General features: G+C 40.6%; 1 protein-coding gene across 4 annotated transcripts in view; it reads left to right on the top strand.

Moving 5' to 3' along the window:
- Positions 1 to 22,199, top strand: part of MOB3B (MOB kinase activator 3B) — a 230,853-nt gene that overhangs the window by 18,757 nt on the left and 189,897 nt on the right. Inside the window, exon 1 of one of the 4 annotated variants that reach the window (XM_073021702.1) lies at positions 13,814 to 14,097. The exons of the other annotated variants lie outside the window; for them this stretch is intronic. The gene's annotated coding sequence lies outside the window, so the exon portion shown is untranslated. Of the gene's footprint in view, positions 1 to 13,813; positions 14,098 to 22,199 lie in introns of those variants that run through there. 4 annotated transcript variants of the gene reach the window in all.

Genomic DNA, 22,199 nt, shown 5'->3' with positions numbered 1-22,199 from the left:
TCAAATAAAGATGAAAATGTTTTACCTAATAACATCACAACCTTAACCTCTCAAAAACAGCTTTTTCGAGAAAGACTTTTAAAGATTCCTGGCTTCTGATAAAATGAGTTAAACACACTTGGGTCCCTTCTTCTGCCTGTAGAGAGTGAGATTCTTTCCCTCTCCATGCGGTCAGTTTAGCTGCTGGAAACTGTTTATGAGTCCCTGCCACTTGACCTGACTTACGGGACCTGGCAAATATGATCCCAGGGTGTGGCTGGAATTCATTTCTGACTTCTGTGGCTAAAGGAGGAAAAGGCACTACTGCCCCTGTGAGAAGAGGCAAGAGCCAGGGACCTGCCAAGGTCTCTGCAGTAGACTTCAGGAAGTTATCTCCTGACCCCCACTGTGTGGAACTTGGTGGATCCTGGTGCAGAGACAGGCTGTGGGTAGCACCAGAGCATCATGTGATTAAAAGAGAGAATGGAGTGATTTTTCAATACAGCAGCTTGAAGTGAAGCAGTATTCAAATCCATTTGCTTAACATTGGTTCCATGAAACACTATTTGGCTAAAAGCTCCACGAAGGAAAGATTTTGTAGCTAAAGAAATTTAGAACAGCATATGTATTTAGACTTGCAGCATATGTTAGTATGTGAAAAACCTCCAATATCCTGCAGCAAGGCACCTGTTAAACTTGTCTAACCTATAATATAACAAACTTATTGGACTACATACTTTTAAAAAATCACACTTACTAATATCCTGAGGAATTAACGTTTTGGGGAACATACTTTGTGTATCACTGACCTAAATAGCACATACAAAGAAGACAATGTTAGAAAAGAAATCCAATATCCAAATTCAGATGGAATACAGGGAGGATTACCGACTGGAAGATTGCATAGTTACTCTTGGTTAGGTAATGTAAGCAGCAACAATGATCACATCATAATTTCAGTGTTTTCTCTGATTTTAAACAAAAGAGAAATATGAAAAACTCAAATATTTTATATTGTAAAATGCCTTTTGTCCTCTTTATTTTTGTTGTCTTCCCCCCTCTCTTTTTCTATTAGCACCTAAGCTTCTTGATTTTAATCAAATGAGTTGCTGAAAGTTGGAACAACTGGAGAAAGATGTGTTCAAATCCATTGAACAGAAGATGTGTTAAAATCCATTGAACAGAAAGTTAAGTTATTATTTAAGTACATAGTGTTACTAAAATCTGTTACATAAATTTGTTGGAGTCTAGGTGCCATGGCTCACGCCTATAATCCCAGCACTTTAGGAGAGTGAGGCGGGTGGATCATCTGAGGTCAAGACTTCGAGAACAGCCTGGGCAACATGGTGAAACTCCGTCTCTACTAAAAATAAAAAAATTAGCTGGAGGTGGTGGTGCACGCCTGTAATCCCAGCTACTCAGGAGGCTGAGGCAGGAGGATTGCTTGAACCCAGGAGGTGGAGGTTGCAGTGAGCCAAGATTGTGCCACTACACTCCAACCTGGGTGACAGAGTGAGACTCCTCTCAAAAAAACCCCCCAAAAACAAAAAAACAGGCCGGGCGTGGTGGCTCACGCCTGTAATCCTGGCACTTTGGAAGGCCGAGGCAGGTGTCAGGAGTTCAAGACCAACCTGGCCAACGTGGTGAAAACTCATCTCTACTAAAAATACAAAAATTAGCTAGGCATGGTGGTGCATGCCTGTAATTCCAGCTACTCGGGAGGCTGAGGTGGGAGGATCACTTGAACCCAGGAGGCAGAGGTTGAAGTAAGCCAAGATCGCACCTCTGCCCTCAAGCCTGGGCAACAGAGTGAGACTCCGCCTCAAGTAAAAACAAATAAATAGACTAATTAATTAATTTGTTGGGCTGATAATTTCATTTCATGCTTCTTTAAATTTGGGGAACTTGAAGTATTTGGGGAATTTCCTTCCCTCCTTCTTTTCTCTCCCTCCCACTTTCTCTCTGTCTTCCTTCCTCCCTTCCTTCCTATAGCAAATATGTGTTGATACTAAGCCTTGGCACTGGAACTATGAAAGTTACAGTATCTCTTAATGTGTGTGTATATTTATGTATTTTTACTGGATGACGTGAATGATGAGCATTAAGAAAACTGAAAACATCTGTATTCGTTACTCAACAATTTTGTTGACTTTTCTGTAGACTTAGACTGTGGCAGGGTACACTGGAGAGTGGCAGATCTGTGGCATGTGGATTATCATTCTTTCCATAATGCCACAGCAGACGTCGCCAACTGACAACAGCACTCAGTCTTGCTCTTTCCCATACCTGACTTTCTCCAGTTGTTCCAGACAGATCAACTGGAACTGGAGCTGTTTTCTTTCCCAGGAGTAGTGGAAGGATTAGCATTTTAGGAGACCGTAGTTCTATTCTAATGAAGTGTTTGACCTTGGAAAACAGGCTCAATGGGCCCTATTTTCTTCAAATATTTAGACTGGGTGATTTACTGTATTGTTTTAAGCCTACACATTAATGTTGTTTCTCTGTCTACAAATCGCTGTCTGGGGACAAACTTAGTTTAAACTCAGCATAGTTTTTCTCCTGCCTGTCTGGGATTCCTTTTGATTTCCCACTTGCATTTATTAGGGGTATCTGACACCTTATCTCCCTAGTTTTTTTGTGTGTGAGTTAATATTTTAATATACTTCAATTTATTTTATTTAGTTTTAGAAAAATCGCCTTCAGAATGAAAAAACATATAGTTTTAATTTCTTGCATTTGGTGATGTTGGCCCTCTATGAGTTTATTTTTTCTAGAAGTGCCTCAGCCATGTTCCCAGGGAAACTGCCTCTTCTCTCTTCCCCAAATCCTGCCAGGACTTCTTGGATGGTCCCTACACGTGGATTCCTTAGCTTCTGGAGAAGCTTCTGGCTTAATGGATGAAAACGACTGTGAACAATCCTTGCATTTTTTAATGTGATACTTTATAAAACCTTTTCAGTTTAGATCTTGTTATGATTTATTATTTGCAGAGTATCAGTATTTAGTACAGAGATTTCAAGAAACTCAGTTAAAAGACAGTATGTTTTAGCCCAAAGGCATTATTCTGGTATCAGTGGAATACTTTCTTCAGGACCTTGTCCATAGGATTTTAATATCCTGAGTACATATTACAGAGAAAGTCGTATTTCCCAAGTGAATTCCTTTGGTCCCCCAAAATGCTGCAGGACTCTTGGTTGGAGCAATTTAGCGATTCACTGTTGGTACCCTCTTCTATACCTCCTAACAAGTTACCTTGAAATCTTTAAAAACAAAACAGACAAACAAACAAAAAAACTCATCTGTGTGCTAAATCCATTTCAACAGAAAAATAATAGAATTATTATAATTACCAACTTCAATTGCTTGAAGAACTTAAACCTTCTGGATGAATGATTTCTAAGAATCACTTCGGAGATGAAAGGAGATCATCGTTTTTAAACAGTCTGTAGAACGTGACTTTATCTGTAAATGGTCATTCTTCAAAAGATATTTTTTGGGCACCTGCTTTGTGCTGGGCATTTTGCTACATGTTGAGATATAACTGACTCGTAGAGATTCTTTCGACTTAGCCACCCCAGTAGATCTGAGGGGACTTAGCCTAATAGTCACTCTCTCCTTCTGTAACTGTTAAAACAAGCATCAGGGGACAAAGTATTGCATTAAATTCCCTGTACTGAATGCCATTGTATAGTTGCATCCTGAAATAACCAAGAAATCAACTGAAACCTGGAAATCTCTCATCAGAAAAATGTCCATGCCAGTCCTGGTTGCTATAAGAAGACTTGTTCTAGACCAGTTTACATTTAGGGAGCACGCACTGTAAGCACCATGGTAAGGGATGCAAAGTACCGTAAGAGATGTCCAGTGAGGAGAAAGCAACCACTGGGCACAATGTGACAATAACAAGACTGGGCTGACGAGTAAGTGCCCTGTGAATTCTGAGATACACAGAGGATCCCACTGGCATGAAAGAAAACAAGACGGTAGGAGTGAAGTATGAATAGAAGATACTCGTGCACTTGGATCCCAGCCCTGCCACTTACTAGCTGTGTGACCATGGATGAATTTCTCACCATATGGAAGCTTCTGTTTCTTTATCAGCAAAAGAGGAATCATAACATTGACTCATAGACACAACGATAAAAATGTAAAATGCTTAGCACAGCGTCTTAAATGTGGCACACAGCAAATGGTATCAGTCACAGTAAAAGTCAGTAAATAATTTTTCTTGTTTGTCTATAAAGCAGCAATACTACATCATATGACTACGGTCAAGATTAAGTAAGGTGGGCCGGGCACAGTGGCTCATCCCTGTAATCCCACCACTTTAGGAGGCCGAGGTGGGTGGATCATGAGGTCAGGAGTTCAAGACCAGCCTGGCCAAGATGGTGAAACCCCATCTCTACTAAAAAAACACACACACACACAAAAATTAGCCAGGTGTGGTGGCAGGCACCTGTAATCCCAGCTACTTGGGAGGCTGAGGCAGATAATTGCTTAAACCTGGGAGGCAGGAGTTGCAGTGAGCTGAGATCAAGCCACTGTACTCCAGCCTGGGTGACAGAGCGAGACACTGTCTCAAAAAAAAAAAAAAGATTAAATAGGTTGACATAATTAAAGGGCCTGGCACAGTACCTACCATATGGAATATGAACATATACAATAAATATTGGCTATTGTGATGAAAAATGTGGGTAGATGAGAGGAGACATTTCAGACACAGGCAAGTGGTACATAGCCTGGTGTGGGCTTGGCAAATTACCTGGTTCTCTAGGATGGAGGTTTTGTTCAAGTGAGTAGTAGTTGAAAGGTAGATGATGGTTGTAAAATATGTTAAACATGAATTAAAAGCCTCTTAATTAGGGATATTAAAATAAAGAGTCTAGGATTCCAGAAGAAAATTTAAATGAGTGGCCTCTAAATTTCCTTCTGTTTGAGATTCTGTGGTTCCTCCAAGACTTCCAGTGGTTCCCAAGAAAAACTGGTAAGTCAAACATCCCACTGCAGTAGTGATCCAGGGCTGCAGCCTGGAACACACCAGCAATAAGGCAATGTATGAGTACTTCTCTGTTTTGATAACAGCAACTCATCTGCTGAATGAAAAAAAATTTTCGTTTCCATGTGGAAATCTGGCATTTGATTTGACAGGTAAGAGAGAGAGAGGTAAAAGCCCATGAGTGTAATTAGTGACACGTTATTTCCTGGTCATTTTTTTCCCTTTAGTTTTGAGAGCCAGAGTCAAAGAGAAGGAGGAGAGAGGAAAAAACAAATGGCTCTCCAGGAAATGGGTTTCCAGGCAGAGCTGAGACACCTGAAAAATGTGTCACTTCATATACTTTGCACATGTGAGTCAATAGCCAGTTTCAGGGTTTGCCAAAGTGCATCTAAAGGCTGGTGCAAGAGAAGAAACCACTCAAGGAGAATTAATATAATTCTGGTAAGACAGCTTCATGCATTAAGCTTTTAAGAGGGCCTGAGAGGTCTGTGGACTTCATGCAGAACTGTTTGCATGGCATTGGCCAGAGCTGGAGTATAAGCTAGTACAGCATTCCCAGCCTCTTCCTTAATTTATTTTAGGTGCAAGTAAATTTAGAAAACTCATAGTTAAGCAAGTCAAAGAGGTTTCTTTACTGCAGAACATCTCAGGATCTTTGATATGCTGATATGAATTGTGAGAGTATGAATGCAGTACTTCCCACATTCACAGGAAAGTGGTACGTTTTAATGTAGAATGTATCTAGGGACTACAGTCTTAAGCAGCCCTTTGGGAAAAGCTGATTTGGGGCAGGAACACCAGGCCGTCATTCCTTCGCTCTTGCCCTTTCCCAGGGGGGTCTAGGTACAGACACAGATGTTTGCAGGCAGCCCTGTCATTCTAGCAGCCGAATGCAAGACACCGTCCAGGAGAACACCAGTCACTTGCAAAAACATGATGGGGTATGGTAGGTAAAATAATAGCTCCCCAAAGATGTCCACATTCTCATCCATAAAGCCTGTGAATATGTTATCTTACATGCCAGATGAAATTTTGTATATGTGAATACACTAAACATGTTGAAATGGGTGATTGTTCTGGATTATCAGGGTTGGCCCCGTGTAACCACAGGGTTCTTATGAGAAGGAGGCAGACAAGTGAGAGTCTGAGGAGATGCAATGACAGAAGCAGAGGTCAGTGTGTTGTAGGGCCACAAGTCAAGGAATGCAGGCAGCCTACAGAAGTTAGAAAAGGCAAGGAAGTGGATTCTCCCCCAGAACCTCCAGCAGTAACATAGCCCTGCCACCCATTTTAGACTCCTGACCTCCAAACTGTAAGATCAACTTATGGTGTTTGAAGCCACTAAGTTTGTGGTAATGTGTTAAAGAAGGGATGGGAAATGAATAATGAGGTTTGATATTGGTCCCACTTTTCCTGTGCTTGAAGATGGGTGGATTAACATGCTCCCAGACCCCTTCTAAGACCCTGCTCTTGTTCAGGACGGAGGTAAGCTGTAACCACCCTCTGGCTAGTGTGCCCTGCTTTCTTGCTGTCCTTCCTTTATCTCCCCAAGTCCCAGGACCAAGTATCACTCTACTGCTCAGATGTGCAGTGACCAGGTCAGTCACTGACAGTCTTTGAAAGAAGTGATGTGATTGGCCACTGGTTGTGCTATGTATCTGTCATTTATGTAGTGTGGGCTGAAGAGCATACTTCTTCCAGTTAACTAATATAATATCCTGTGGTAACTGAAATTTGAACAGGGGTGTTGTAGGATGGGTGTCATTTAAACTGTGCTCACTGAAATGGGTGCATATCAGAAATCATAGCTAAAGTGAGGTGGAAAATAGAGTCTCCACAAAGACAAACGGGACTGCCGAGGCCACAAAAGTGAATGCTCCAACACTTTGGACTACAATTGCAATGCCCACATTTTTTTCCTGTAATTATGGTTCTACTTATCCCATCTTAGAGTCATAAAAAGACTTGAGTGGATAGGGAACTGCATTTTTAAAATCATGGTGCAAATCCTGCAGTAGCATTGTTATTACTAGACGGGGGACAGACAGCCTAGCCATGTCCTCGTGTGTTTGCAGAATACCAAAGTGTAAATGTAGCAGATGCAAGCATTAGGGATGTCAGTAAACAATGTATGAATTTAAAATTGAGCAAAGGATAATGAAGCACTATTTGTACTTTGTGTTTGATGGTCACAGTTCAGTTGTCCGGGAATCTCACTCTGAGACCCTGTGATTCGCATGTAAGAGGTTGATTAGGGACTGCTTATGGCCACAAGGGGAATGCAAGCAGGAGAATGGAACAGAGGGAGAGGATGGCTGTGATGCACAGGGGGCTCTGGAGCTCGGACAGCCTCAAACATGGTCCTGAATTAAAGCAAGTGGACAAGGCCTTTATGTTCCTCCATCAGCCAGTCATTGGCTGTGGGTCACCCAACCCCCAGAGGGCAACTTCCTCCAGGGAGGTGGCTCTCTAACTAGGCATGCTTCTTTGAGAGACCCTCAACTGAGAGCTGTCAGCCTCTAACACTCCCAACTGGGAGAATAAATGCTCTAGTCCAAAAGGAATCCGATGTCACATTACAGTGTCCACTACACTGATTATTCTGTGATTCTAGTGCCACTGGACAGTCAAACATTACAGAGGGCTAATCAATATTTTAGCAAGGTTCAAGTCAGAATCTGGGGCAAAATATGCAGGAAGAAGAGACAGGAGGATAGGAGAGCTGACTGAGGCTGCTGCTGACGGAGAAGGCAGGGCTGCCTTCTACAACAGTGGCCATCTCTCCTTCCCAAAGAACAGCAGCCAGTGGGGGCCGGACCCGCCTCCACTTTGATTTTCATTTATGGTTACTTATTAATTCGAGAGAAGTTGATGGTCTCGTTACTTTATCTTATCTCGCCCTTTTAGGGCATTTGGGCTCTGAATTGGAGCAGATGGAGAGGACAAGAACTTGAAATGAAAAGTTACTACATTTGACGTTTGTGGTCAATTTTTCCTCTAGTAAAATATAGTTACCTTGTAAAGGCATGTTGAAATTTTTTCAACTCCCAGTCCTTCCCTTGCCCTCCTTTTTTCTTCTGGTTCTTAGACCTCACACGTATGTCATGTTCTTTCTCCAGCCTAGTCACCCCTAGCTCTTTATTCGAGGAGAATTAGATACCTGAAGTCCAGCTCCTGCTTCACTGAATTGGGAAACAATGAAGTCAGCACCTCTCATTCTCTGAACTCACACTTACGGCTTTGAGAAACTACCTCTTTCCCCCAAGAAAAAGTGCAGATCTCTGAGGGAGGTGGCTAAGAATTCAGCAGGGAGATGAACAGGATAATAAAGGACTTTGTCACAAAGGGCTGACACCATCTTTTAAAACTGCTGATCTTAACACTTAGGCTAAAACCTGGATAAAAAGAGATTCGTGCCTACTTTCTTGTGACATTCTCTTTAGAAAGATTGAAGATACTCCCATCTGTAAGAATTTAGTTTGGGCATCCTGGTGGATTGAGGGCTTGGAGGCCTCAAAACAAAAGCTTTTCATCTGGAGGACCAAGTCTGACCCTTCAGTAGTGGCTGCTTGGAGAGGCTGTGTTAAGAAAGATTCTGAAGCCAGAAAAGCTTCTGTATGCTTACCTGATGGCTGCCCTGGCCGTGTTCCTGGGGAGGACAGGGACACCTGATGTGAACTTGGCCATCTCAGGACTATGGTCTTCTCACAACAGTCCTCAGTTGGCTAACGGGTGTTTGTGTTTCAAAACTATATCCAATGCACACCTTTAATCCAGTGTGGGGTATACTGTAGTTTGTGAGTTATTCAGAGGTAAAATGCTAAATACGGGATGACAAGTTAAAGAGGTAGCTGTCCAGTCCCTAGACTTCACAGAAAGAGTGAAAGATAAATTAAATCCTAAAATAAGTATATGAATAGGGAAGAGATAGTTGGAATCAGTATTAAATATTATTTGGTTTGATATTGTATGGGAGACCTAGATCAATGACTCCAGGTCCTAAAGTACTGGACCTGAGCATATAAAGATTGCTGTGGTTCTGAAATGGAGAATTCTCTCATTGTCTCATTTGATCTGATAGTAGGCAGTGGAGTGTGTAAGTAGAGCTTGTAGCACTATGCTTAGCAAATCATGACTAGAAACTGGAGATCTATCAAATTTGTAGGGAGAAGGATGGTGTATATATGGAAGAAATAAGAGAGGTGAATTGATGGCAAAAAGACAAACAGGATCAGATTCTAGTCTTTGCCCTTTTTGTTGAGAGTGGGTTTCTTTTTCCTGAAAGAGCATCAAGGACTACAGGTAAAACATAAACTGTAATATTTAAAATTCCTTTTGCCTAATAACTTCTATTTTTTTGTCAAGCAAACAAAAGGCTGCCCTAACAGTTTCGATTCCCTACTTTCCCTTGCTGGAAGTACATTAAATTGCTCATGTAGATCCCTATCTCAGAAATACTACTTTTTTTTTTTTTTTGAGACAGAGTCTTACTCTGTCACCCAGGCTAGGGTGCAGTGGGGCAATCTTGGCTCACTGCAACCTCCGCCTCCTGGGTTCAAGTGATTCACTTGCCTCAGCCTCACAAGTAGCTGGGATTACAGGCACCCACCACCATGCCCAGCTAGTTTTTGTATTTTTAGTAGAGATAGAGTTTTGCCACGTTGGTTGGCCAGGCTGGTCTGGAACTTCCAACCTCAGGTGATCCGCCCGCCTCGGCCTCCCAAAGTGCCTGAATTGCAGGCGTGAGCCACCATGGCCAGCCCTAAAACAGCGCTTTTTAAAAGGTCCTGTGGCTAGTTGGTGTTGTACTTTTATTATTTATTTATTGATTGATTTTTATTATACTTTAAGTTCTAGGGTACATGTGCACAACCTGCAGGCTCATTGCATAGGTATACATGTGCCATGCTGGCCCGCTGCACCCATCAACCTGTCGTTTACATTAGGTGTTTCTCCCAATGCTATCCCTCCCCCTGGCCCCAGCCCCCAAGACAGGCCCCAGTGTGTGATGTTCCCCACCCTGTGTCCAAGTGTTCTCACTGTTCAATTCCCACCTATGAGTGAGAACATGCAGTGTTTGGTTTTCTGTCCTTGTGATAGTTTGCTCAGAATGATGGTTTCCAGCTTCATCCATGTACATGCAAAGGACATGAACTCATCCTTTTTATGGCTGCACAGGATTCCATGGTGTATATGTGCCACATTATTATTATTATTATTTTTGAGACGGAGTCTCGCTCTGTCGCCCAGGCTGGAGTGCAGTGGCCGGATCTCAGCTCACTGCAAGCTCCGCCTCCCGGGGTCCCGCCGTTCTCCTGCCTCAGCCTCCCGAGTAGCTGGGACTACAGGCGCACGCCACCTCGCCTGGCTAGTTTTTTTGTATTTTTTAGTAGAGACGGGGTTTCACTGTGTTAGCCAGGATCGTCTCGATCTCCTGACCTTGTGATCTGGCCGTCTCGGCCTCCCAAAGTGCTGGGATTACAGGCTTGAGCCACTGCGCCCGGCCTTATGTGCCACATTTTCTTAATCCAATCTATCATTGATGTACATTTGGGTTGGTTCTAAGTCTTTGCTATTGTGAATAGTGCTGCAATAAACATATATGTGCATGTATCTTTATAGTAGCATGATTTATAACTTTTGGGTATATAACCAGTAAAGGGATCACTAGGTCAAATGGCATTTCTAGCTCTAGATCCTTGAGATGTCACCACACTGTCTTCCACAATGATTGAACTAGTTTACACTCCCACCAACAGTGTAATAGTTGGACACTTTATATATCTATTTCTCCACATCCTCTCCAGCACCTGTTGTTTCCTGGCTTTTTGATGATCGCCATTCTAACTGTGAAATGGTATCTCATTGTGGTTTTGATTTGCATTTCTCTGATGACCAGAGATGATGAACATTTTTTCATGTGTCTGTTGGCTGCATAAATGTCTTTTTTTGAGAAGTGTCTGTTCATATCCTTCACCCACTTTTTGATGGGGTTGTTTTTTTCTTGTAAATTTGTTTACATTCTTTGTAGATTCTGGATATTAGCCCTTTGTCAGATGGGTAGATTACAAAAATTTTCTCCCATTCTGTAGGTTGCCTGTTCACTCTGATGGTAGTTTCTTTTGCTGTGCAGAACCTCTTTAGTTTAATTAGATCCCATTTGTCTATTTTGGCTTTTGTTGCCATTGCTTTTGGTGTTTTAGTCATGAAGTCGTTGCCCATGCCTATGTCCTGAATGGTATTGCCTAGGTTTTCTTCTACAGTTTTTATGGCTTTAGGTCTAACATTTAAGTCTTTAATCCATCTTGAATTAATTTTTATATAAGGTGTAAGGAAAGGATCCAGTTTCAGCTTCCTACATATGACTAGCCAGTTTTCCCAGCACCATTTATTAAACATGGAACCCTTTCCCCATTTCTTGTTTTTGTCAGGTTTGTCAAAGAACAGATGGTCGTAGATGTGTGGTGTTATTTCTGAGGCCTCTGTTCTGTTCCATTGGTCTATATCTCTGTTTTGGTACCAGTACCATGCTGTTTTGGTTACTGTAGCCTTTCGTCTAAGTAAGGACACTTGTTTGCACTTTCTATAATTTGGATAGCACGATAAGGCAGTTCTACGAAGGAATTTTGCATTTCTCACAAGACACTTTATATATCTGTAAGTCACAGGGTTCCCCCAAACCCTCCACCCAGCACAGGGAATTTGAAACATAGAAAGAAACTAAAGAAGGTGAACCAGACTCAATTCAAGTGAATTTCAGTTCTGGGTTTCTGCTATACACACTTTAATGGTGATTTTTAACCATTATTTATAAGTTCTTGATAGTTCTGAGGTCTAGTCAAACCTTCCACAGCATTTAACCACAAGATATATTTAAGTTAGATGTAAAAAACAGAAATCTAACTTGAGACCAACTTTATATAAGACTAATTGAAAGGTGGATTGTAGATGAAAAATTCATAAACATTTAGTGATAGCTGTAGATTTCATTTCAACATAAAACAATGGCAAAATTATAATTCTGTCTAATTTACATTAATTTATAAGAACGTTTTGAAAATTGCAAACAATATCTAGAAAAAGTGATTGTCCTAAAGTTCAGATCCTTCAGTATTAGATACATTGTTTTCCTGTACTAGTGCAGGAAAATAACCAAAAGCTATTCATTTCCTGCTGTGACTTGTCCTTCAGAAGGTGGGATAGTTGCATGGAATATGACTCATTTCCTTCACAAACTAGAAGTTGCCATTCTAACGAGAAATGGCAATGTGGAAAGCAAATTAGTAAATATTTAAGTATCAGTCCTAGGAAATGGGGCCTGTCCATTAATTTGGACAGTGCTGTGAATATTTGAGTTACTCATTTTGAAATATACATCGAATTAGATATGATTAATGTTCCAGTTGTTAAAAAACAGATAAAAATGTCTTAACCTGACACATTTCCTTTCCATGAGTTTTAAAAAAGAATCTGAGATCATTTTACTGGGACTATTATGAAAGTAATTTGTTTATATGATGACTCTGTTCAGGAACCTAATAAGCTTGCTTTCTTGGTCATTCTTTAGAGAAGATTTTTATTTGATTGTTGAATCATAAAGAGACAGGACTCTTGCATTCCAGCTTCATCCTCTGGCTTTTCCATGATTTTTCTTTGTTCCTCAGTCTCTTCATACATAAAAGAAATATATCAGGCCGTGGCTCTGAGGTGCAAAAATAAATACAATTGTCAATATTTAAATTGTAAAACTCTAGTAGATTATTCTTATTTTAATTAAAGGAGGAAAATAGACCCAAAATGATTTTAGGAGCTGATTCAGATAAATTGGTCAGGCAGTTTAGAATTTAAATTCATGGTTCTTTTCTACTGAATTTATTGGATAATAATTTATGCATATACAGATAAATTTGGTGCACTTTAAAACGTGCTTAAAAGATCTTGTGTTAAGATCCCGTTCTTCCTGAATTAGAGGTCCACAGGCCTATTTTGACCTACAGAAATGTTTTGTTTGCTCACAGAAAGTGTTGATTTTTCTTTTAAGTCATCAACTTATAAAAACACAGATTTCACATAAAAAATGGATTTCCAATTACTCTTAAAGAATCAGAAGATCCAGCAATGTTAGGTCTTTATCTCTACATAGCAACTGCTGCTAGCACTGAATAACTTTCCCCTTTCAATGGTCCGTGTGCCTCAGCACCAACGGTCTCTGGGATGAGACCCCAGTACTACAAATCAAGGTTTTCTCTGTTGGCCTAGATGAGAACATTCTGACATTGAGAATAAACAGTTTAAGCACCATTATTAAGTGGTATTTGAATTCAGAGATTAGGTACACGAACAAAACCTAGGGTACTGCTACCTTGAACTTCTTTTAGTAAGAAGCAAGTTCTTCTAACTTTCTTCTACTTTCTTTTAAGTTTGTCCAAAAGTGCATTTGCAAAGGGATTACAAAAACCATGGCAGAACCAGCTCACCCCTCCCTAACACACACATCACATGCTTATTCCACCAGCTCCTCTAATTAAAGGCCTCTCGCAGCTCATACAACTCCCAAAGCCAATTAAACAATGCTCACCCTTGTACCTCACAGTAGATTGGGGAGTAGTTTGGAAAACGCCGTGATTGATATGAAAAGTAGTAACGTATTTTTAAGCACTTTTAGCACTGTTGTTACTCTATGAGGCACAAGCTTTCAACACAGTGGCCTTTTATCTTCTGTGCTTTTGGAGTGTGAGAACACCATGGAGGCTACATGCACCACAGCATTTCTGTGGGCTGGGAATCAAGGCCCGGAGAAGGGGGTGGGTAGCCGGGAAGTGACAGTGCAGGGAGGGGGAGTTGGCAGCTGTCAAATGAATAGCATTTCCCTCTTCCATTATCCTGCTGTCCAAGTGCTCCATCTATTCATATTCATGGTTTCCATCAGTGTGCATAGCACCACGGCCAGCTTCCTTTTCACATTTCATTTTCTTGTCTTTCTTGGAGTTTCATTTTGATTTACTAAAAATCAGTGGACTGCTTCTAAACAAGGATCAGCTAGTAGAAACTGGAGCTAGTTGGTAGAGAATCTACTGGGAGGAATTTATTTACATACAAGAAGTTAAAGCCAAATATATGTGGTAAGTTAACTTTTTGTTCATCCATTGTTAATTTCATTAATTTCCTACTAATCTAGTGATTAATTCCCCATGTAGGAAGACTATATTCACATTGCTAAGAGAAAGAAATAAGGAAAACATTTTATATTTTAATTACAAAGTAATGTGTATTTAATTTAGAATATATAAAACTACAAAAATTTAGGAAAGTACAGAAAAGAAATTAAAATCACCCAAACCTAGACGTAATTGTTATTAAGTTGTGAGTTTATTTCTTTACAGTCAAATATGTATTATATTTTTTAGGAAATTGTGATAATTCTAGAAATTATTCTTCATTGTCTGCTTATATGTGTATAATACTAAATCATAAATATTTTAATATCTTTAAATATTTTATTAAAGCTTTTCACATGTCTATATAGAATTCCATAATATGGATACTCCATGATTTTTGGGAAGTTAGGTTTTTCTGAATTTAAATAATAAACAATGTTGTAATAAAGACATTCACAAGCTTTCACATCCAAGCTTTGTGAAAATCCATGATTTTTCCTTAGGAAAATTTCCCAGAAGTGATTTGTGAGTCAAAAGATAGTTGGCCTTTAAAGTGACCTCCACAAAGGTGGTAGGAATTGAACCTTTCTAATGTATGACAACCTCAAACAGGGAGCTTTTCTAAGCATATCTTTCTGGGAAGCTACTCAGAATATTCTTTGACTGCTTTTGTCTAGATATTTTTACTCTATGAAGAAGACTAATCACTTGCTGGAGTTTCTTGGAATATAGGAAGAGGAGAGTGGAATGCTGCCAACTTTGAAAATGTTTGGGAAAAGTGTGGGCCGTATTAACCATCGTTTTAATTAACATTTGTTTTAGATCATGAATGGAAAACCAACTCTTCTGGAGGAAAACATAAATGTCTGCTGGGGAACATGTATTTGCTTTGGGAACCCTTGGGACCAAGAAAATAAAATGCTTAATAACAACAGCATAATGAGGCCGCAGGAGTGCTGAAAGCATTAATTAATGAACAATTTTAAAGTTCTTCAGAAGCCTAGGGAGAGTTTAGAGTGCATGAATTCCTTTACTGACAAAGACTAATATGTTGGACTGCTTGGGATGACTTGATTAAACCAGAGCTAAATTTTAAAACACACCTAATTACAGTTTCCCTATTATAAATGGAATGCCTCATATTTATTGGAGTCCTATTATTGTATTGAGATGAACCACAGTTAACCACATCCAGATTTTTTAATATTTAGGCTGTAGAACTAAACTTTTACATGTACCTGGAGAAGTTTAGAAGTTGATATTGTACTGTCCTTATATATGACGTCCCAGTTTGCAACAAAACAGCCATAGGAAGGCAGGCCCTGAACTGACCAGTCAAAGAACCTGAGGCTGTGATCAGAAGAATGCACACTATGTAAATAGATCACGTTTGGGCAAGTACTTCCTATTGTTGTCCAATGAAACTTAGCATTTTCAGTGGTCCTTCTGAGTTTAACAGGTTTCTAACTCCTGGCAATAAAACCAGACTTCGCTACAGTGGTTTACTTGACAAATTTAATCTCCACTTGTTCCTGCAGTAGGATTAAGCATGTAAACACAACATGAGTTAATTGTGAAAATGGACACTGATGTGACAACTCAGTTGGAAAACTTGTTGTATTTTGTCATAAAAGTAATGAGAGTTTTTTTGCTTGTTTTTAGTGATATTGCTTAGAGAACCTTTAAACTGATATAGCATAGAGAGATAATGCTTCTACGTGCCTTAGAAGGGAATCTATGCTAATTATAATAATACGTTGCCAGCATGATTGTTTTGTAAGAGATGTTGTCCTGGTGATATGCTGGGAACTGTACTTACTGTTCCTTCAGGATAGGAGACGTCCCTTGAGAGGAGAAGGGAGTTCTGGGTCTTTCTTTTGTGTGTTACAGTAAAGGGAACTCTTGAAACTTTATATTTCTAAAGTGAATGTCCAGGATTACTCTTTCCGGATAGTTCTCTTGCCTGGATATCAAACTCAATAAAGTACTTAATACTCTCAATACTGGTAATATCTGAAGTTAGTCCAGTAATTCAGAAACAGGAAGTTTGAACCCATTTAGACTTTAGTACACTAACCAACAGTCATTTCCCTCAATTTCATTCATTACCTGAATTTCATATATTCATGGATTCATTACTTCATTCATTTATTTACACATAGCCTGAATTGAGTGTCTGAACTGAGTTCAGCAGTCCCTTGGGGTCATCAGGATGGGTTCCTTGTCTTCAGGGAGCTCCCAGACTAGTGGAGCAAGCATGGGAAAACTAATACAGTGTGGCATGAGCTATGGTGGAAATCTCCCCCAGGCATGCGGGAACAGGGATGGAGTAGCTAACCCTGCCTCACAGTCCCTCTTGACTTCCTCAGCTCCATTCATTTCATTTATTTATTTATTTACTTATCTATTTATTTATTTATTTTGGAGACAGGGTCTCACTCTGTCACCAGACTGGAGTGTGGTGGTACAATTATGGCTCACTGCAGCCTTCACTTCCAGGGCTCAGGCGATCCTTCTGCCTCAGCCTCCCGAATAACTGGGACTGTAGGTGTATGCCACTGTGCCCAGCTAAGTTTTAAAAATCACTTGTAGAGACAAGGTCTCACCAGGTTGCCCAGGCTGGTCTCAAACTCCTGGGCTCAAGTGATCCTCCCACCTCAGCCTCCCAAAGTGCTGGAATTACACTGTGAGCCACCTTGCCTGGCCCATTTTATTTTGATATATAGCTGTTTTACCCGAGAACCTTGCCACTCCGATTGTGTCCCACAGACTAGCAGCATCAGCATCACCAGCAGTTCATTAGAAATGCATCACCTCAACCAGACCTGTTGAATCATAATTTGCGTTTTAACAAGATCTTCAGGATCCAAAATTTGTCACATGATCACAACTCTTATGTGGAATAGAGGGAGGGGTGGCACTGTTACAAATGTATGTTCTTAGCTGGGCATGGTGGCTCACGCCTGTAATCCCAGCACTTAGGAAGGCCAAGGCGGGTGGATCACGAGGTCAGGAGTTTGAGACCAGCCTGGCCAATATGGTGAAACCCTGTCTCTACTAAAAATGCAAATATTAGCCAGGTGTGGTGGTGTGTGCCTGTAGTCCCAGCTACTCGGGAGGCTGAGGCAGGAGAATCACTTAAACCCGGGAGGCAGAGGTTGCACTGAGCCAAGATCGTGCCACTGCACTCCAGCCTGGGTGACAGAGCAAGATTCTGTCTCAAAAAACAAAACAAAACAAAACCAAAAAACCCAAATGTATGTTCTTACATACATTGAGCAGAGTGAGCCCACTTTTGATCAATGTGTACTGGAATGATTTAGTAATAATAGCTTCCTGTATTATGTGTCTATTGCTTGCCAAGTGTAGCTGCTAAGTAGTTTAGTATATGATCTTACTCATTTCCTTCTACAGCCTGTAAGATAGGAATACTTATCCCCATTTTGCACACTAGAAAACAGACGTTCATAGAAGTTAAGGGATATGTCCAGGCCATGCAGCAAATAATAGCTGAACCAGAATTTAAATGAAGGATTGCTTTGTTCCAAAGCTTTGTGCTTTCCCCTGCAGTACACACACAGACTCCCAAATATTGGAGACATATCCCTGAAAGCGTGCTTCATACTTAGTTTCTTTTTATCTGTCAGTTTCATGACAGAAAGTTAGTACATTAAACCCAAATAGCTCTAAAACTGGAGTTAATTACCTTCTGCTGCAGATGCAATTAGTAATTGCTTTAAACCTGCTAGCATGCCTGGCAGCTATCTGTTCCCAGATGCAATTTTGGTAAATGGTTAAATCCTATTGGTCTGCTAATTTGTAGTGTTAGATATTAGATGAATTTCATTTCTGAAAACCTTTAGGTAGACCTCACCTTGGGAGTCATTTGGGCTGCATTTGGCTGGCAGACTACCTGTTTGATACCTGGGCCTATTTCTTTGCTGTGGAATACATTTTGTTCAGGGAATGTTTGGTGAATCCATTCTTTAGTGTTTAAAAAATCTTTATTCTTGGGGTTTATTTTTCTGGTCAAGTTTTTTCTATTTAATCTTTTCTATTCAATTAAAGGAAAAGTGTGACATTTTATGATCATTATAATGGTGTGAACCTTATGTAGATATATGAAGAAACAGTTAATATCTTCCGTAATTCCCCCTTCATTTTTACCCCACAGTGGGAACCAGCATCCACAAACTGGCTCATATTTTTCCACAGCTTTGTCCTTCCTCATACAAACAGGCACAAACAGCTATGTGCATCTACCCTGCAATTTGCTCTTAAGATGTCATGGATGTCCCTCTCTACTCTCAAATCTCATTTGCAGAATTCTTTGTTCTTCGCTACAAGGATTCTCAATTTGAGCAGGGAAGTAAGTAAACTACTTTCCATTTAGGTATCTCAGACAGGACTTTAAAAGAGATATGCCTATAAAATTAGCGATATCAAATAAAGATGCTTAGAACATAGGCAAATGCCTATATTGATTTTGTTGTTGTTGTTGTTGTTGTTGAGATGGAGTCTCGCTCTGTTGCCCAGGCTGGAGTGCAGTGGTGCGATCTCAGCTCACTGCAAGCTCCGCCTCCCGGGTTCACGCCATTCTCCTGCCTCAGCCTCCTGAGTAGCTGGGACTACAGGTGCCCACCACCACGCCTGGCTAATTTTTTGTATTTTTAGTAGAGACGGGTTTTCACCATGTTAGCCAGGATGGTCTCGATTTTCTGACCTTGTGATCCACCCACCTTGGCCTCCCAAAGTGCTGGGATTACAGGCATGAGCCACCGCGCCCGGCCGCCTATATTGATTTTTAAGGAATTATCTTTCTAATTTAGAATATGGAAAAAGGATGGTTGATACTGATATATGTCTTCTTGTAATCTCTAAAAATAAACAGTTTGACCATTTTTTGGACAGAAAATAGACTTATTATGCCCAATTCAATGTGGGCCCCAAAATGCTGTAACAGTACACTGCACACTCATTTCTCCTTGTCGGTTGCTGTGCTCTCTTGCACAACTTCAAAGCCTCCCATCATCTGTGAAGAAAACTTTTTTTCCCTTAGTAAATAGCATGAATACACTTCATTCTAACCTTCTGGCTTATGTGGAACTGGTGCCAAATTCCTTACCATGAAGGCATCTAATTTATATTTTGACAACAGTGATAGCTTCAGATGAACAGTTGTAAATAATATGTCTTCTTCTTTTTAGTTATGGATTGCATATTAATTTTATCCAAACTACATAATTATCTCATCCTTCTGAAGAAATAATATATACAAAGGAGGATTTTTTAAAGTATAAGACACTAGGACCATTTGTTGCAATTATTATCACTATTATTATCATCTTCCTCTGTCCTAGTATCCTTTATTTTCTGAATTTAAAAAAATGGATGTATGTATCAAAACCCTATCTAGGGCTTTGATAAATACTCTTTTTATTCTGGTAGGTGTCATTGCTGTTACATTTCTCCTTCGAATTTGCTTTTCTGGGCTTTCCTCAGACCCTCTCTTAAGCTACCCATTGTGCCTACAGCATCGATGGCATTTATTATGTTAAAAATGATTCTAGTTTCACATGGCCACATTTTATTGGTGCTAACAAGGTCCAGTGTAAAGAGCACTGGAGTGAGAGTCAAGAAACCTAATTTGGTGGGCTTTGGAGCTATTTTGCTGTAGGACCTTACGGCAAGTCATGGAGCCCATCTAGACCTCCTCTCCCACTGCTTACTCCCAACCCCTGAGCCACCCTAGCTTCCTCCCCAAGAGACCAGGTGCTTTCACACTACATGTCTTTGCACATGCTCTTTCCACTGCTTCAAATGCCCTTTCTTGTCTCCTACCATACAAATTCCTACTCATCTTCAAATGGCCCACATTCAAATCTCATCTCCTATGGGCAACTCTTCTTGACTCTCTCTCTTAAACACTATTAGTTGCTTCTTAATCTGCAAGGAATCTCATAATTCCACAAACACACATAATAATACTTTTAATATTTTATTGCAGGTGTGTGTGTGTGTCTGTATCTAAATCTCTCTCACTAAACCATGAGCACCTTTAGGACAAGGACTGTGTCTCATTCATCTTTGTCTCCTCAGGGTCTAGAACTTCACCTGATACATGGTCCTTTATACCTATTGGCTCACTGAAGCCATGAGCCTTAGTTTACCCATCTGTAGTAGGGGATTGGACCATATGCTGTTAAAGTAATGCTATGGAATTCTATGTTTTTACAGAGACCTTGAACAAGAGGCCCAGCCAGGTGATGCTTTGTGTGTGCAATGCAGAGGGGAAGTATGTTGATGGATTGAAATTTGCCTGCATCACCATTTCACAATGGTGGGCAAAAGAGGCACATTGGCTCTTTTGAACTTTAAGTAGCTGTCCTCATATCTTGTTTCACCATCTTAAAGAACATTTACTATATATATGAATGAATCCATAAACAATATAAAGTCAAGTTTAATAGTTGTTTTCTTTTTTAGCTTACATGACTGTTTTAGAGACACATTTGTATTGATAACATAAGAAGTTAGTTTGTGTATTCTTGTATACGTGGACATTACTTGGCATATGATAATGAGCCTTCGTGCCCTGTTGGACCAAAAAAAAAATTATGTCCTTATTTGGTGTGATGTTTCCCTCTAGGGGCCTGTTTCCAGCCAGGAAAATTTGTGCTTCTACTTGTAACTCCAGTGCCGTGCAAGCTACCTCCAACCCCCATCCCACCCACTTTCAAGGCAAGTGTGGCTTGAGCTCAAGATGAAGGAGTTAGCCCCCACCGTACTTGTTTTTGATTGAAGTCTATTTTACTGCTTTTTAAGAGTGAGAGCTCAGGATTAGCAGCTGCTGGGTATAAGTCTTAAGGTCTGACAGAAGCCTTTGCAGGGGCACCTGCTGCTTTCAGGACTGCCTGGGACTAAGGGAATCTCCCACACAAAAGGCTTCTGTTGGATTTCTATGCATAGTTGAGAATGCTTAAATGACAAGGGAAGAAAACTACAAGTGAAAGAGAAAGATGGACTAGTAGAAGTAAATGGAAATACTGTTGTTGACAAAAGGCTATGCCAGTGCAAAAAGTGAGTATGAAGCACCAGAGAAAAGCTGGAAAGCAAACCCAAAATGGCTAGGAAGAAGACCTGGCGGCAGTATTCACATTTTCTAAAACTACAGTAGGAGCCATAATTATCTAAAATCCCCACTAGATATTATCACTTGAAACATCTTGTCTCACTCTTTTAGTCTGTGTAAGTTACCCGTCCTTCCGGAATAAGTAGGAACAATTTTGAGCCCCTGGCATGGAATGGTATAGCCCTCTGCCAGTCAATTTGTCAGCCCTGGCATGACATAAGTGAGCACAGGCAGCCTTGAAATGTGTACATTATGTAAGCTGCACTGTCTCCTTTCTGTGCTGACCACATTCTATAGTGTTCTAGATAAGCAAAGGGGCATCCTGTTTGGTTGTCAGTGCTACTTGATGGGTATACCATGACCCCTTTAGAGATGTGACACCAGGCAGGGCGCAGTGGTTCACACCTGTAATCCCAGCACTTTGGGAGGCAGAGACAGGTGGACTACCTAAGGTCAGGAGTTCAAGACCAGCCTGGCCAACATGATGAAACCCCATCTCTACTAAAAATACAAAAGTTAGCCGAGTGTGGTGGCGCTTGCCTGTAGTCCCAGCTACTCAGGAGGCTGAGGCAGGAGAATTGTTTGAACCCAGGAGGCAGAGGCTGCAGTGAGCCAAGATTGCACCACTGCACTCCAGCCTGGGCAACAGAGTGAGACACCATCTCAAAAATAAATAAATAAATAAATATAAATAAAAAAGAGAGATGTGATACCAATCTTGGATCTCTGTGTAAGACATTATGTTTGCAGTGTACCTTGATATCCGCTGGGTTGAATGTTGTGCTGAGTTAGGTGATATGGTTGGAGTTCTGAGTCACCCCTACCCTTACTGCTACTACAGCAGCTATCACAATGTTAGCGCTAAATGCAGGAAAGTCTCTCTTTCTTCTGCCTGATGCTCTCCCTCCTCTGCCTCCCATGGATACAACATAAT

This window comes from Chlorocebus sabaeus, chromosome 12 (genome assembly GCF_047675955.1).
Source record: "Chlorocebus sabaeus isolate Y175 chromosome 12, mChlSab1.0.hap1, whole genome shotgun sequence".
Lineage (NCBI taxonomy): Eukaryota > Metazoa > Chordata > Mammalia > Primates > Cercopithecidae > Chlorocebus > Chlorocebus sabaeus.
The sequence above is the reverse complement of the archived record's forward strand: the minus strand, read 5'-3'. Positions and strand labels throughout refer to the sequence as shown.